Below are 14,175 nucleotides of genomic sequence, written 5' to 3' on the forward strand. Positions count from 1 at the left end.
TTTATTTTTAAGTTTTAAAGGTAACTATTTGATTAAAATGATCATACTCTGTCAGTATATTTTGAATCTTAAAGGGGCCGGTATTGATGAAATTTCACAAAATTCTTTCTGATTTTGTTTGCTATATGTCAATGATTGTTGTACACATATGAACTTTTTCAATTAAAAAAAAACAGTTACTTAAACTTGATATAATTTATGAGAATCTTTCTGTGATTAATGGGGAGACATCAACTAGGATCAAGGAGGCCTATTGGCAGTATAACATTTAAAAAGTAAACGATTCCAGCAAGACTGGGCCTCTGGTACAAGGATTGTTAAAGTACAAAACTCAGGTTTTGAACAAAGACAAATGATATATACCCTGAGGTACGACGTTCACTCTATGTAATTTCCACCTGAGGACTCCTCCATTGAAAGCGTATGCTACTGGGTGGAGCAAAGCAGTGGGTAATAATGAGTTGTGTGATTGTGCCATTGGGAAAAATTAAAATATTATACATTTTGTGTTATTCTGCCCTAATGTACTGGGCGTTTGCAGAAAATGGCTTACTCCCTTATTTAGTGCTTATAATATATCAAATGAGGCAGATACCTTAGCCATTTGTTATAGGGCAGACCACATAGTGATTTAATATGTAGTTTCTATGTACTTCTGGAGTGCCTGTATTACAAGTGGGAAGTTGAAGAATAAGGGGAACCCGACTGATTTTAACTGACACCTTTCTTGTTGCTATTATTTTAACTGTTGTATGCCTTGTAAACTATGTACATTATTACATTGCTATGTTAGCTGAAAGTAGGTGGACTCCACGGTGTTATATTCTAGGACTTGTTTTTATAGATGACTTGTAATGATTTTATTGTGATAGTGTGGGTGGTATTTAGGTAAATTGTTATTTTTAATTGTGTTTCAATGTTATAAGATGCATTTTGTTAAGGCAGAAAAAGAGAACGAGAAATAAATTATGAACTATTTCTTAACTTTCTTATCACCTCCACTGCTGTCTGTGACAGACAGCATCAGAAAGCAAAGAAAAGTACAAGTGGATAAGTAAACCTCAGTGGGTACCGTGGTCATTGCAGAAATGTGGGTGTATCTTGGCGATAAGAGATTCTAACCTGGCAGGGCTAACTCAGCCATTCATCCTTCCAAGATGGATAAAACAAACTTTGAAGCAAGAACTGCTTCATTGGGTATTGGTAACAAATTCCTCAACTCCACGTGACAACTCAATTTGTAGGTTACAACATTTATATCGAAATACTCCTTGTTATCTATACGTTTAAAATGAAAAATTGCTTGACTTGAGCAGTCATGAAAGAAGAGATAAATATTACAGAGGGTGTTTAGGAGTCTCTGAATTTATGGTTAAGTTGCTGTTTCTACAGAAAAAGCATGTTTTATTTTTGCTAATAACTCCGTACAAGGAATCTGAATGAGAAATTCCATTTGCTTGGTCCATCCACCTCAGGTTCTTTCTATAAATGTTCGTGCAGATTGGTCAAAGTGGTGAGACGTTCATGCATAGATCCAAAAGTATTGCCATTTTAAATCCCACTGGATTCTTTGCACTCCACTCCAGTTCTATTGTGTTATGTTATGTGTATTTGTAAAGTGTACAATCACCCGCGAGGATATCCTGTTTCTGAGCATGTGTGTGTGTCTAGCCCCGCCTATGGTTGGTTGGTTAATTGAAAAGCCAGGTCTTCAGCTTCCTGAGGAATTCTAGAAGAGAGGAGAAGGCTCTAATAAGGAGTGTGAGGTTGTTCCACACTTCAGGAGTGAAGCAAGAGAATGCCCGTCCTTTAATCTTGTTCTGTGTATGCATGAAATGTGCGAGTAGGAGGCCTTGGGAGTGGAGGTGTCTGGGTGGCTGGTGGAAGGAGATGCAACTGTTCAGGTAGGTGGGGTCTAAGTTGTGTAGTGCATTGAATGTGCGTGTGGGGTGTCTCAAATGAGCACGTGTGTGTATCCACGAGCCAGTAGATCTCTTCTAGGTGTGGTGTGATGTGACTTCTTTGTACGAGGTCGAGGATGAGGGTAGCTGCTGGAGTCGGTTCACATTGGTTTCTGCGTGTTAACCAGAAAATCTTCCCTGTGGCTGAATTTGCTTACATCTAAAATTGCACCATATCGGTGAGATAATACATGGTAAGGAATCGCTTTGCAAGTGAATCCAAAATGTGAATGTACAACTGCTATTTGCTTACCTAAGACCAGGGCCACTAGAATTATGCAAATCTCAGCACTGCATTTTACACAGTATTAAAGATGTATTGCATTTGCCACGTAGTCCATTATCTGCTGGAGAGTGTGCACATTTTAACCCCCAAAAACATTTCTTGCTGAAACGATCACAACTTACTGAAAACACAGAGATGTGCGTTAATGTGCAGTGGAAGGCCCTTTACAAATGTTGATTAGCCACATTTCTGTTCATTGCTGTATTTGTTAACGTAGTACTAATGAGAAGAAAACTTTTTTCAGACAGTGTTAGCATGTGCAAAAATGGCAAAATAATGAAGTAATACTATCACAAACATGCAGCATGAACCAGCATAACTTGCTGCATAATGTACTCAACCCTGCTGCATAATTTGTCCTCTTCTGAGCATAATTTCATTGGCTCTGCCTAAGACCAGTGTATAGAACAGACAATCTCATGTGTGCTACTGTTATTTTGTATGCGTGTAGCCTTTGCTACTCAATGCAGCTGGTGTGTAAAGTGCAGCTCAAAGTCACTGGGAGTTACATTGCACTGATTATGAAACGTTGCAAGTAGAGGTAGTAGGTCTCCGACCTTCACCCCTCCAGGAAATGTACCAGTGTCTTAACAAGAGCACCTGCCATTGCCATCTTGCATGGTTCCTGGGTAGCCCATCTCTCATCTGTGCGGGAGGGAACCATGTACCTAGTGTTGGTGTAATGTGAATAGCCAGAAAATTTAAAAAACTACAACATTTTTAGCCATACTTCTAAAATCACTCCGGAATGTCCCACCATCCCCTAAAGAGTTTTTCTTCACAATTCGATGCTCATTCCTCCCTCCTTCCACCCTCCCCTCTGTCCACCGTTCCATACCTATAGCCCTGTTTTCACCCTTCCATCAATTTACTCTTTTACCCACCAGTCCTTCCATCTATCCTTCCCCCCATCTTTTACTGGTGTTTTTACCCTTCCTCCCTCTTTCCTTCATTCCTTCCCTCTGTGATTCCTGCATTCCTTTCACCCTTGATTCTGTTCCCCTTCTTTATCCTTTCTACCTCCTCATCTTTCTTTCCTCCCCTTGTCTCCTTTTTAGGTCGAGCCTAGACAAAAGCAAATGCGAAGCATTTGCTGTCTGGATCGACAACTATAGTCAGCCGTCTTGGGGGAATCTGAGACAGGGATCGGGCACGAGCGTCGACTTCACCTCGCGGGCGCGCACGCCCAGCCCGGCGCCGTGCACATCCCTGCCTCAGATTCCCTGAGGCGCGCAAACACACATACACACACGCAGGCAGGCACACAGACACACACACGCAGGCAGGCACACAGACACACACACGCAGGCAGGCATACACACACAGCAGGCTCACACCCCTTCCCCCCTTACCTCACCGGGCTCGCACCATGTTGAACACGCCGGGCTTTTCATGGGAGCCGCAGACCACTCGACCTCCTCTGCCAGGGCAGCACGATGCGGGGCTCTCCCCTTAGGCACGGGAGCCCGGCACGGGAGCCCCGCAGTGCTTTCCGGTCGTCTTCACCCGGGACCCCTCCTGGGACCCGGGACTTCAGCTGCCACTCCGCTTTCGCTCCGGGGCTCGGTACTCAAAACGAAAGTTAAAAAATGCCCGCGCATGCGCAGGCAGCCCCCGCCCTCCCACTCCTCACACACTTTCTGCCCATGCCCCAATGAACCAGCAGAACTCATCTGCTTTTAGCGACATGCTCCACATGAAAATAAAATCTGAAAACAGTCTCACTGAGGAAATACAGAGGACTTAGCAAGCCACCTTTAATTACAATGCCCCCTCAACTCAGCAGAGCCCGCATTGAAACTTCAAGGCGGTGTGGTAAATCGAATTGCCCGAACCACGAGTCCTCTCCCGGCTCGTATGCTTGTTATCTAAGATGGGCGCCTGTGGCCTGCCTGCACCTGATGCCATCCAGATGTTTACATCAGCGTCTGCCAGATCATTGGAAGTTCCATTAGCGCCCATGGGTCACGAGGGCAGAGCTTGAGCCCATGCGCTCCGCGGCTCGTGCCGCCCCAAACTTTACGATATATCCTAATTCCTGAGCGCATCATCAAACGTGACAGAACAAACAAAACAGCTATCTGTCTGTCAATCCCCTAAAGTCAGGGCCTTACCTTGTTTTGAATATAGCCAGACCCCGCTACGTCATCTATGTATGATAATGTATGTATGGAGGGCTATGGGATTGATACATCGTGTACCTAGCCAAGAGACAGCAGTTGTTTTTACGAATCCCCCAGCCACCTCTCTGCCTGTCCCACAAGAGTCCAGCAGACAAAACTCCATTTAAAAGCTCTGAAATTTCCAGCAGCACCTTAAATTTATTCCACTACTTAACGTGATTCGGATAATTGTGTTCAGCGGTTGCAATTACTTAAAAAATATAATTAGTTGTCGAACTCAGGAAGGAAGAAAATTCTGCAGGTGTTTCTCATTATTTTCCATGCATATGAAATATCTGCATAAATTAGCATTATTTCGCACCGTGTACTAAAAGACAATGAGGCATTAGCAAGCGCAGGGAGCGCTGCTGACCCACAATCTGGGCTGGCAGCTCGGAGGTAAAGTGTGTTCTGGCCTTGTGTGCTATTTCCGCACATGTGCCGACGCGTTCACATGCACGCTGCAATTTTGCACCTGTATCGGCGCTACACGTCAAACAAAACCCATCAGCGAGACATTGAAGGGCCTGAAAACAATCTCATTAAAACGGGTGCTCGCTCGGAAGGGCGTGGGACGGCAGATTGCAAGGCGGGAGCGGCCGGAAAACAACGCGGGGTTTCGGCGCGGGTCAGCGCAGACATTTATACCTGCGCCCCTGAATCAGATATTGACGAGTTCAGTCTGCATGACGTGTCAGGGTATGTTATCTTATTTACAAAGCGCAAGTAACACATGACACACAGACTCTAGGCACATCATCCAAGACGCTTTGGTCTCCAACCACAACTTTTCTGCTCAGGGCCATTAACAGTCATTAACACCCTTTCCAAAGAAGTTTAACTGTTCCTAATTGCCCAGCTTCCATTATGAGGGCAGAGGCAATGAATGGGTCTTCATTCCCAACAGCAGGTGGGTAATAACACACCCACCTCCCATGCCATCCAATACAGACAGAAACATACTGTCTGCCATGCTCTGATTCATGGGCCTATCATTGAAAATAGAATGAAGGCAAATAACAGCAGTTAGTGCACGCATTCTAAGCATTAGGATTGGCTGAACTAATCTCAGCATTACATACTGGGTGCTATTAACTATTCAGCATCACTCAGCACCACTCATCACCACCACAGCATCACTCAGCGCCACCCCAGCATCACTCAGCACCACCACAGCATCACTCAGCACCACCACAGCACCACTCAGCACCACCACAGCATCACTCACCACCACCACAGCACCACTCAGCACCACCACAGCATCACTCAGCACCACCACAGCACCACTCAGCACCACCACAGCATCACTCAGCACCACCACAGCACCACCACAGCATCACTCAGCACCACCACAGCACCAATCAGCACCACCACAGCATCACTCAGCGCAACCCCAGCATCACTCAGCACCACCACAGCATCACTCAGCGCCACCACAACATCACTCCACGCCATCACAGCATCAATCTGTGCAACCATTCAACAACAACTGGTTCAAATATGTTCTCTCAATGTTTCAAGCTTTATTACAAATGTCACAAAAAGATGTTAATATTTCACTTCTGTTCTTGGATTTTCATCACAATAAAATACACTGAACATAATCTTCACAAAAGTTATTTACAAATGTTTAAGCTATTGCCATTATAAATTACAATCACTTTTATTTAAGTATTAATTATTTAAAAAAATTAAAAGCCATTGTTATTTGTAATATCAATACATCTAAGTCACGTAAATACAACACATGTTGCATTACAAATGCTATAGGTGTCACATTTGCGAAAGTTATAACTATTGGCATTGTAAATGACAAAGCTATTAATTTAGCTATTTTCAAAACCAACACATAAATAAAAAAATTGTCATTTACAAGACCAATAGCTCAAACTTTCATAATGCGAGACCTATTGCATTGCAAATGCTTATTCTTTATCTCTCCTTTGCCTCTGTCTGTCCTCTTTCCCTCATGTTCCTCCTTTCTCTGTCGCTGTACTAGGCAGCTCTTGCCCCACACCCATCAGCTCAGCCCTGAATTCACTTTCAGTCTTTTGTCATATATTATGGCCCATAAAGCACATGTCACATTCCGAGCTTTTGAGCCCTCGGAGGAAGCAGAGGCAATGCCCCCGCCCCCATGGCCACAATGGCGGAGTGTTTCTTTCAAAGCCGTCTGATGATACACTGTGTGCCGTGTGCAAAGTTCAAAATGTAGCGCAGCATCACGAACAGCCAGGTAATGAAGGTTTTGGTGCGGTACATGTGTTTTTATTGGGGGTTATTTTTCAGGGGTTTGCTCGTCCACCCTCGGACATAAAATAACAGAGTGGAGGCTCCAAGGTTTATTAAATCTACTTTATTTACTGAGGAAAGAACATGGGCGCCGCCACACCCTGTGACATGTTCTCTTCAGAGTTAGAAATCCTCCCACTCACTGGGTAAATAGAACTCTGCCTCCCCCTTCCGGGTCTGCAGGTTAGCTGTGCCCACTGCTGCCACAGGTGACGTGCTGGAGGTAAGATTGCAGTGCAGGGCAGGGAAGAACGCGGCCTTACTCATTGTAAAGGCGACATAAACAATGCCTAAACACTGTGTTATTTTGTCCCTGTCGGAGGGAGAAGTATTCGCCCAATTCATTGCAAAACTTAAACCTCCCACCAATGGAAGGATATTGTACTCGAAACGCACAATGTAAGCTCCACCCCTATTTGTCACAGCAGAGCCATACATGTATTAACACCATATATCTGCTGTGTGCCTTAGCCTTAGTAAGGTAAAGTGGCGCTCCAAACATACTGCTGGAAGGCGTTCAGAGCATTCAGAGCAGAAATTAGGGATTCACATAAGTGTGTGCTCTAATGTCTTTATTATAATCTTATAAATGATAATTCTTGTTCACACATACTTCACACACACATACTTGTGTATTTGGAGTTATACTGCTTTTTCTGAAGTTTACATTTCTTTTGTACACAAGTACTCATCTATTAATGTTTGAATTTACTATGTAACTGTAGGTGCACGTATAAACATGCATCTGAATGTGCACATTGACTGTCTTACTAAGTGAGCCTAGCCAAAGGCTTTAAGCATTTTGTCATATATGTTTAACCTTCAATGTAAACGTTTTTCTTGCTGCATGTTCTTTCTTTTGCAGGTGCGGTCACATAATCTCATAGCTAGGAAAAGACATATTGTGTGTAAGAGATAGTGAGGCCGGGGAAGAGAACTTTTGGCTAGATTGAGAGGCACTAATAAACTAGGAAAAGACTCCTATTCATGTTGTATCAGGAGCAGGAAGACATCCAAGGTCGTCCTGATGTTCAAACCGTGGGATTGGAAAATCGAGTGAAGCTGCCAACTTTCTACTGTGAGAAGGTGAAAAACGACTGGAGTCAATGACGTGGAATTCTCAAATGTTCTGTTTGTTTAATTGTTGTTCAGACTGTTAGTCTTTAGAGCAGGTACCGTTTGGACTAGGAGAGGTACAGATCACCCTGCTCATATTTCCATTGTGTGGCTTTGGTGATCTTTTACTAAAGTCTCCACTATGATGACACCCTCCCAGGGGTGCAGGAGTCAGTAAATGTTTGGGGGGGACCGGGAGAGGCTTGGGGACTTTCCATTGACCCTATACAAAGTGCCTGTTGTCGGCGAGCAGGCTCCTATAAACATAAACAAATACAATTACATAGTACTGAAGAGAAAAAGAAAGGCAAGCATGTAGTCACAGTTTGCCAGTAGGCTTTATTGCTATTTACACTCTGCAATTATGCAAGGGTGGGATGTGATGTAAAGCATAGGTTTTGGATTTGAAGAGTACCCTTTAACACTTTCACAAAACTTTACAGCTGCCTCATGGAAGCGTAGATATATGTCCAAAGTCCTGCCTACTGTTTTTTAGTAGATGTGGCTTTGCATCAAATACCATGGGTGGTTGCAACGGAATGCCCACTTACAACCCATGGAATTCCTTGCCGCAAAGAAGTATGTTGCTCTACTTTGCATTGCTGTAGGCCATTTTCCAGCACAAATCAGAATTAGTGTTGGAAAGTAAATCTCAACATAACACTTTCCCTGCTTTTGTGTCACCTTTGTGAAGCAAACCTAGTTAAAAGTGTTAGCATTTTCCTCCTAAGTCTTTTTGCACATTTTGTGTCAGCCTATAGTATAGTGTGAACAGCCTAATACATTTTTTAACTGACTTATGCACTCACAATGCTTTCTCTCCCAGGCTGGGACCTCATAGGTCTATGAACACATAAGTCACTAGTGCCTAATGCATCAACCAGTTATAGACACAAATTTCTGAAGTAATAATTTTAAACAACTACGTTTTCTTACCAGGATAATGTATTTCCATTGATTAGTTTATCTTTCATTTATTTTTCACTTAAGGGGTCAGCATTATGTTTCACATGCATTTCTCGCCAACGTACAGGCCACTGGTAGTATGTGGCAGGGAGGACCAAATTATGTGGCAGTTGATTAAAGCGATATAAAGCGAATTATGTGGCATAATGGCTACATTCATTGATGATATTACTTATTTTGACAATTTTAGAAATATTAGCATGGACGTTGATTCACCACATGCCAGGGGTAGGGGAAGTGACACTACACATGTTTTGACCAGAAATAACATCACAGGAAGTGACATCATCATGACCTTTTATCTTACCAGGAAGTGATGACACCTGAACCTTAGGGTACTGATATGATAAATGCCAGTGCAAGCCTCCTACTCCTTTCTCTTTGTATTACATAAACAAATATGAGTTCATGTGGAGAAAATATAGTACCACAGAACACTGAAAAGCACCAAAAAGACTAAATTATTTGTACCACAAAGTCATGATTTAATAGTTCCCCTACTGTATAGCACAACGTGAAATAAATCATAGGGAAAGGAATAAAAGATGCTTTAAAAAGCAATAGTATTTTAACTTCACATGTATTCATTGATATACACCATATAATGAATATGAACTATGTTATTAGCTGAAATTGTTCCTTTTGCCAATACAGTTTGATTCATGATCATGTCAGTATCACTTGTGCAAAGCACAGGAGTCAAGGTTTTATTCACTCACATTTTCATACATTAACAATAAATAAAGACAAACAGCTGTCCAAAATGTGTTTGCTTTTTAGTTATTTTTTAAATTTAATTAGAAGAGTGTGTACTCCACTGCTGAAATATTTTATTTTACAAAATCGAAATGGAATGTCCTGGTCCCACTGAGATCTGCTAAAAGTAGATAGTACTCATCAAGACTCTGTTTACCTTCTGTTCTTGCAGGGGTGGCAGGTGATCTTTGAAAGTGGTTGGGCGTAATACTTGCCCTGATTTGCAATGAGGGGCATGCTAAGAATTGTCTCTAGTAGGCTAGTGCAAGCATTTTGCCAGGGCTGCCTCTATATACCAAGAATTATCTTCAGTACATCACAGCCAACTGTAGACTTGGAAGCATAGCACCACATTCTCTCTCTTACTCACTAACATCCCCTCACTAATTCTCAATCTTTCCCACTCACTGTAGCTGGGACTCACTCATAAATGATCACACACTCACTTGCACTCACTCATTCTTTCTTTCTTAGTCTCACTTAGTCCAATTTTGACCCACTCATTCTAATTCTTTTGCATGCACTCTCCTTTGTCACCTGCCAAAAGTGTGTGAAAGGCATTTTAGACTCCTATTTTGCCAGGACCTCTCAACTATCAACAAGTAATTGTGTTGCAACAGTTACTTTTGGTTGTAGCATACTGCCTTCAGAACAGACTACAAAGGCAGCTCCTGACAGGGCCACACGCTCATTGATGGGAACAACATATTGCTTCTGTGCAGTGTGAATTCCACTGATGGGTTGTGTTTATTTCAGTCAGCCAAACTCTCCGTTTGCTGCTGAGTGATAAGAAAGTGTAACATGAGCACAGTTTATCTTTCATTCCTGACTCTGCTTTAACCACCTCTAGGGGTTGCAATGCCTGGGCCATGGGTCACAAGGGGGAAGACAAGGGTCGCAGTTGCGACCCCTACCAACCCCTAAATGAGGTCTATGAATGTTTGCACTGGGAAAAGCTTCACATCATTAGTAACAGTTTAACATCTAAGGATAGGAATAAGCAACTGAAGGGTTGACAGGTCAGCGTGTCAATGGCTTCCCATTGTGTGGAGGAGTGTGGCGCAATGGTTAGAGCGGCAGACCCTGATGCAGAGTTCTGGCCAGGGACCAGGGACCAGGGTTCGATTCCCGCCTCGGCGGGGTCTTGGGCTCAATTTCCTCGGACCTGTTAATTCTCACCTCAGTGCCTATTATAATCACGGGCCCCACTCTGCAACTCTGGGCAATAGCTTGCTTAGCCTCCACACCGGCCCCAACATCGCTAAGGATGACTGGGGGTGCCCAGGAGAGGACACTTCACAGGGAAAGCCAGGAGGGGTTCCACAGCGGTATGAGTATCAGCGCCAGGAAGCCGAATAGGTGACACCGCAAGGTGACCGTCTGGTGACAGTGCGCTCTATAAGTACCATGACATTTACATTTACACTGTGCTGCAATTCGTATTGCTGCAGTTTTAGTAACTTGCCGTCTGTTTGAGTTAGAATCCAGTTTTTTATAAACTCTGAAGATCATGCAGCAAATGATGGATTATGTGACAAATAATACAAATAAAGCAGCTGCACAACCACTTTATTCAAGTGGCCCTGCTTATGGCCAACTCCTCAACATGATATTAGTAAAAGTCACAAGTTGGTCCACGCACACGTGTTCTAAAGATTAGCACAACACAGGAGGATATTACTTGTCAAGACTGATTATGCTCACTCTGATGTTAAATAGCTAGCTAACATAAAAGGGTTCTTGCTCTTATCAGTAAAGCTGAGCCCAATAATCAAGAAACAACAACCGACGTGCCAATACTGATGGTTCTTTCTTAAATTACTTAGAAGTCACATATTAATCACTTCATGTGACCCCAAAAACTTTGTTTTAATGTACTTTATTATATTTCAATACAAAACTATTCATTTTCTTTTTTACTTTTTTTCTTTTTTGTGCAAGTTCTGCATAAATCATTACAAACACCGCAACCAAAATGTAAGGAAACACTTCTGCCACAACGTCATCTATTTAAACAAGAAATGTTAAAAAAATAACCAAAGCCTATTGAGACATAGAACATGGAACATACATGACAAATTTTACATAGAGAAAGACAAAGACACATTCTTAAGATATAAACATGACAAGACAAACATACCCTACAGGTTTGACATTATTTACACTTTTTCCAACCATGTATTTAAGGGTAGGCCCAAACAGTGTTCAATTTATGACTTCTAAGTAATTTAGGAAAAAAACATCAGTATTGGCACGTTGGTTGTTGCTTCTCCACTCTGATGTGAAAAGCAGTCACCATCAGGTGACCCACCATAAATTCCAAAAGCAGCACATGACATCTTTGAACAGTAATTGTGAGAAAATGTAGAACAGAAAAAAAACATCTGGTATAAAGTCACAGAAATGTAAAGGTTCGAGACAGAAGCCCTGAAGATCCTGCCACTAGACATTTAAACATATTGTGCTAAGGCCGATTCATGTACATTGAAACATCTAATAATGAAGGCACTCTGTAGTAAAAATGTGAGAGATCTGCAACTTTCTACTAAAATGAGGGAAATAGACCTTTTGTGAACTGCCTAATATTTAGGAGATGGGACGAATGACCAGGATGTGCGTAAAAAACTCATAGGTAAAACATTAAAGCTATCACAGTGGAATTTAGATCGCCTACAAGCCGGGAAATATAAACACACAGACTAAATAATTGATTCATATACCCAGCAGGCTTAAGAATACTTGGGATGGAATTTGACTAGCTACATTAAACAGAAATACGTACGGTTCAGACAATTCTATATTCCAATAGGGGAGTTTGAAGGGACTTGGAATAAGGCTCGGAAAGATATTCAGGGATGTCAGCTTTGTGGAATTGGCAAGGAAACTCTTGAACATTTGCTATGCATTTGCCCGAGACTTTTGCCCACACGGAGGTTATATTTACGCCCCATATTTAATAATGCCAAAATAAGAACAACTACAGAGGCTATACCTTGTTGTTTTAGGCTTACAGGGGAAAGTGCAATCAGAAGGATGATACAGTTTTTAGAGCATGCTTATAAAATATTACTTGATTAGATGTTTTTTATTGGATCTGTATATAGGTTCAAAGACAGGTATCACGACCTATGTATATCTTTTCTTTTACGATACTACGCATGGTAAATATGTGACTGTTTAATTCTACTTTTATGTCTGCCTATTTTCTATTTATTGTAATCAAATGATTAATGCAATAAAGTATTTTTACTACTACTACTGTGTTTCTGGGAATGGATTAAGGTACACAAGCAACTCCACCTCTAGGAGTGCAGTCCTAGCATATGATTGAATCGTACACATATCAGGGTCTGGCTTAAGAGGCTCTCGCACACAGCCGGACTGGGAACCAAAACTGGCCCTGGCAAAGTGCTCGGCCGGCCCCGGGCGGGGTGGGTGTTGGGGGTGCGACCGAGCTCTCTGCCAGGACCGTTTTTTGTCCGATTTTGTTACAGGGCCGATTTTACAGCTATGCTGCAAAAGCGGCCCTGTACCAAAAACGGCCCTAGGGGCCCAAAACCGGACCCCACCCTTGCGGCCCACCGGGGGATTGCCCGGTGCCCACAACGGCCAGTACGGCCCTGCTCTCACAGCTGCTTCTTGAAAAAAAAAAGTATGCTGAATTTAAGTCAGGGATGAACATGATTAATTCAAAGATTTTATTTTGGGCTTGGGCTCCAAAATGTTTAAATCTGAATAATCTATTGAACATTTCATAAAACAGAAAAAATACAGAACCTTGACAAGGTAGGCAGGTATAGCTGCAGGCGTGGCCGGCACAGGTAAAAGAGGTTGGGCGGGGTGTGGGGTGAAGTCGACCGAGACGGGATAGATAAAATTAAATAAAACAATGATTACATCAATTTATTGGATTGCTATGAGCTTCTCGCTCAGCTTAGTTTCCCTGCGATGTGTGCTGTAATGAGTGTGGTGCCTGAGAGACAGGCACGCAACACCCATTGGGCTCACGGGGCTTCAGCGCCCCCCCCACCTCCTCGTGTGTGTCAGCCCGGGCTGACACCTGACACAGCTGTGCGGGCTGGCGACCATCTCATTTCAGCCCCACCGAGTACTTAACAGCTCTTAAAAAGACCATTTACTTGTAAATTAGGCTTTTGTTGTGTTTTCACCCCTTCTTACAGTCACTCTGTCTATGGTTGTAAGAATTAGCCCCCCCCCCCCGACGAAATATTTTCCAGCCCCCCCCCCCCCGAAATTTGGCTCTTGTTGCCCGCCTGCTAAGACATATAGCGCTCTCGAGAACTATACAGTGACCACCTAACACGGTAATATCCGCTTCAATGGGATGCAGAACTGAGTAGAAAGGATGCCACTTCCATGAGCCTGCTGCTTCTAAGCTACATTTCACATAAGTCTGACTTGGAACAAAACTCCCAGCCTCACCTCCTACACTGTAAGCAGCAGGTTGGTGCAATATAAACATACAAATATGTGTAAGGACCTGGGCCTATTCACTCAGGGGCTTTCCAAAACTTCCTGAATGCTGCTTTTTTATTCCCGACAAAGCTAGAAGGATGTACTGGAAAATTGGCTTCTGCCCAGTTAAATGTGAAATTTAACAGACCCGCCCTCCTAA

General features: G+C 42.8%; 1 long non-coding RNA gene across 1 annotated transcript in view; it reads left to right on the top strand.

Annotated features, from left to right (window-relative positions):
* Positions 1–14,175, top strand: part of LOC144823370 (uncharacterized) — a 438,528-nt gene that overhangs the window by 367,676 nt on the left and 56,677 nt on the right. The window lies entirely within an intron of this gene.

This window comes from Lissotriton helveticus, chromosome 3_1, assembly GCF_964261635.1.
Source record: "Lissotriton helveticus chromosome 3_1, aLisHel1.1, whole genome shotgun sequence".
NCBI classification, from domain to species: Eukaryota; Metazoa; Chordata; class Amphibia; order Caudata; family Salamandridae; genus Lissotriton; species Lissotriton helveticus.